The sequence below is a fragment of the Bos mutus genome, chromosome 6 (genome assembly GCF_027580195.1).
Source record: "Bos mutus isolate GX-2022 chromosome 6, NWIPB_WYAK_1.1, whole genome shotgun sequence".
Lineage (NCBI taxonomy): Eukaryota > Metazoa > Chordata > Mammalia > Artiodactyla > Bovidae > Bos > Bos mutus.
In genome coordinates, this window is record NC_091622.1 from 47,881,600 (window position 1) to 47,885,722 (window position 4,123).

The window sequence follows — 4,123 nt, forward strand, 5'->3', positions numbered from 1 at the left end:
ATTATCTCATCCTCTGGTGCCCCCTTGTCTGCTTGCCCTCAATCTTTCCCAGCATCAGGATCTTTCCCAATGAGTTAACTCTTTGCATCAGGTGGCCAAAGTGCTGGAGCTTCAACGTCAGCATCAGTCCTTCCAACAAATATTCAGGGTTGATTTCCTTTAGGATTAGCTGATTTGATCTCCTTGTAGTCCAAGGGACTCTCAAGAGTCTTCTCCAGCACCACAATTCAAAAGCATCAATTCTTTGGCACTCAGCCTTCTTTATGGTCTAACTCTCACACCCATGCATGACTACTGGAAAAGCCATAGCTTTGACTATATGGACCTTTTCAACAAAGTGATGTCTCTACCTTTTAATACACTATGTTCGGCATAGCTGCATTCCAAGGAGCAAGCATCTTTTAGGTCTGTGGCTGCAGTCACTGTCCTCAGTGATTTTGGAGCCCAAGAAGATAAAATCTGCCACATCTTCCACTTTTTCCCCATCTATTTGCCATGAAGTGGTGGGACCAGATACTATTATCTTGATTTCTTGAATGTTAAGGTTTAAGCTAGATTTTCCACTTTCCTTTTTTACCCTCATCAAGAAGCTCTTTAGTTTCTTCACTTTCACCTTCAAACATTCTTTAAACCTCTTTGCTTTCTTCCATTAGAGTGATATCATCTGCATATTTTCAGTTTTTGATATTTCTCCCAGCAATCTTGATTCTATCATGTGATTCATCCAGTATGGCATTTCCCATGATGTACTCTGCATATAAGTTATATAGGCAGGGTGACAACATACAGCCTTGGCGAACTCTTTTCACAATTTTGAACCAGTCTATTGTTCTACATTCTTATTCTGAATACAGGTTTCTCAGGATGATCTGGTATTCCCAACACTAATAATTTTCCACAGATTTTTGTGATCCACAGAGTCAAAGGCTTTAGCATAGTCAATGAAGCAGAAATAGATGTTCTGCTAGAATTCCCTTGCTTTCTCTATGATCCAATAGCAATTTTATCTCTGGTCACTCTGCCTTTTCTAAATCCAGCTTGTACATCTTGAAATTCTTGGTTCATGTACTGCTAAAGCTTAGCTTGAAGGATTTTGAGCATTACCTTGCCAGCATTTGAAATAAGCACAATTACATGGTAGTTCAAACATTCTTTGGGCTTCCCTGGTGGCTCAGAGGTTAAAGCATCTGCCTCCAATGCGGGAGACCCGGGTTCGATCCCTGGGTTGGGAAGATCCCCTGGAGAAGGAAATGGTAACCCACTCCAGTATTTTTGCCTGGAAAATCCCATGGATGGAGACGCCTGGTAGAAGCCTGGTAGGCTACAGTCCACGGGGTTGCAAAGAGTCGGACACGACTGAGCGACTTCACTTTCACCTTCAAACATTCTTTAGCATTGCCCTTCTTTGGAAATGGAATGAAAACACATTTTCCAGTCCTGGGCCCTACTGAATTTTGGAAATTTGATGACATATTGAGTACAAAACTTTAACAGTATCATTTTTTTAGGATTTTAAATAGCTCAACTGGAATTCTATCACTTCCTCTAGCTTTGTTCATAGTAATACTTATCTTAAGGCCCACTTGACTCCACACTCCAGGATATCTGGCTCTAAGTGAGTGACCACACCATCATTGTTTTCCAGGTCATTAAGACAGGTTTTGTACAGTTCTTCTGTGTGTTCTTACCACCTCTTCTTAATCTCTCCTGCTTCTATTAGGTCCTTACCTTTTCTATCCTTTATTGAGCCCATCTTTGCATGAAATGTTCCCTTAGTATCTCCAATTTTCTTGAAGAGACCTCTAGTCTTTCCCATTCTGTGGTTTTTCTCTCTTTGTATTATTCACTTAGGAAGGGTTTGTTTTTTTTTTTTTTTATCTCTCCTTGCTATTCTCTGGAACTCTGCATTCAGTTGTGTTATCTTTCCCTGTCTCCTTTGACTTTTGCTTCTCTTCTTTTTCAGCTATTTGTAAGGCCTCATCAGGCAATCACTTTGTCTTCTTGCATTTCTTTTTCTTGGAGATAGTTTTGGTCACCACTTCCTGTACAATGTTATGAACCTCCACCCATAGTTCTGCAGGCAGTCTGTCTACCAGAGCTAATCCCTTGAATCTATTCATCATTTCTACTGTGTAATCATAAGTTATTTGATTTATGTCATACCTGAATTGTCCTAGTGGTTTTCCCTACTTTCTTCAATTTAAGCCTGAATTTTGCTATAAGGTGATCATGATCTGAGCCACAGTTAGCTCCAGGTCTTGTTTTTATTGAGTGTATGGAGTTTCTCTATATTTGGCTGCAAAGAATATAATCAATCTGATTTCAGTGTCGACTATCTGGTGATGTCCATGTGTAGAGTTGTCTCTTGTGTTGTTGGAAGAGAGTGTTTGCTATGACCAGTGTGTTCTCTTGACAAAACATTATTAGCCTTTGTCCTGCTTCATTTTGTAGTCCAAGGCCAAACTTGCCTGTTACTCCAGGTATCTCGTGACCACCTACTTTTGCATTCCAAATACAAATGAGTGATGATATTGCTACATTTGTTGGGAACGGGTCCAGATGAACATGTGGAAAAATGGACTTGAACGTGAGAGTACATTCTTAAGCCCATGAGTTGAGTCATACTATACACTCAGCTTTGCTCTTTCATCATTGTCAGCCCTCAAAGAGCCCAGTAACCTGTGGCAGTTGAGTTATAGTGTTCTTTATGAAGGCTGCTTCAACCATAGGTCTTTTTGCTGTTTTTCTTTGAGCCAGTTCCCCTCAAAGCATTTTATCATCTTGTCTGCTGAAACTCCTCCACTTCTCATATCATTTCATTTGTATGTTCCCTATGCAGCAGCATCTAATGATCATGTAATAATATGGAAGAAGAGGCAGACATGTACTTTGAGCAAGACCTTTTCTAAATAATGAAATAGCTGGTATAGAATTAGAAAAGAATTGAGCATTTCAGTTCTAGAAGTCAGAAAAAAATTTCTCACTTAGTTGAACTAATCATCTGTCTCTTTGCATGCACATCCTTTTATTGTAGATATTTGTCTCTAGACAGGCCTCCACAGTTAAATAATCAGCACAGTTACAGCCACAGTTGTGTCTTATATATTTTGCTCTTCATTGTAATACTTGGAAGCAAAGCTACCTGGGTAGAACTAAATCTGTTGTACAGATAATATTTGAAATCACACTGCAAATTAGAAATACATGTGAGCATACCCTATCAACACTAGAACACACTTGTGGGTGCCAGAGTGGGGATGGGGGTGGATGTGCTGGGAGTTTGTGGCAAGCACATACAAACAATTATATAGAGAATGGACAAAAAGTAATATCCTAGTTTATAGCACAGAGAACCATATTCAGTATTCTGTGATAAACCATAGTGGATAAGAATATGAAAAGAAAGGTGTATATATGCATAACTGAATCACTTTGTTTCACAGTAGAAATTAACACAGCATTGTAGATCAACTACTTCAATAAAATAAACAAACAAAAAAGAATACTCTACCAATGTTAAGTAAAATGGCTTGCCTTTATAAAGATTTTCTTAGGTACCAAATATGCAAAAAATAAAGCGATGAATCAAGAAACATGCTTGTTGTAGTATTTTATGGCTAATGTATTTTGACTTTTTGAGTAAGGACTCAAAGCCACATCACTCAACAGATGCTTGATTCATTAAAGCAAATATGTGATAGCATGTTTACTTTCTCTCAGTTCTTGTTGTCATCAGGATGTAAGTGTCAGTCATCTCCCCCACGTCAAGTACACTTCAGAGAAATGTAGCTGATGTGCTTAGAAGACTTTGTATGTTTTCTTTCAGGCTCTTGAGGTTAAAAACTTAGCAATTTCCTTTGTGAGATAGTACTTGAGATTTAACATCAGAATGAAGGATGAATTCAAAAGACAAGAAGATCAGGAGGTTTGTGGGTAGTGGGAATGTTTTAAATATTAGCCTATTAACTTTCTATGAACTAGCTAGATAAAGATGATGTTGACACTGTCTCTTTTCATAACCTTCAACTAATATGGTCTGAATCTTAAAAAAAATAAGTTCTCATTGAAAAATTTTGAGTGTTGAGAACTATTTCACATGGAGTGGATGGACACATAATTTTAT

At 38.2% G+C, this 4,123-nt stretch overlaps 1 non-coding gene across 1 annotated transcript; it reads left to right on the forward strand.

The window, feature by feature from the left end:
- Positions 1–1,160: 1,160 nt before the first annotated feature.
- On the forward strand, positions 1,161–1,232 carry TRNAW-CCA (transfer RNA tryptophan (anticodon CCA)). Its single transcript has one exon. It is a non-coding gene; the product is annotated as a tRNA-Trp (tRNA).
- Positions 1,233–4,123: the final 2,891 nt, after the last annotated feature.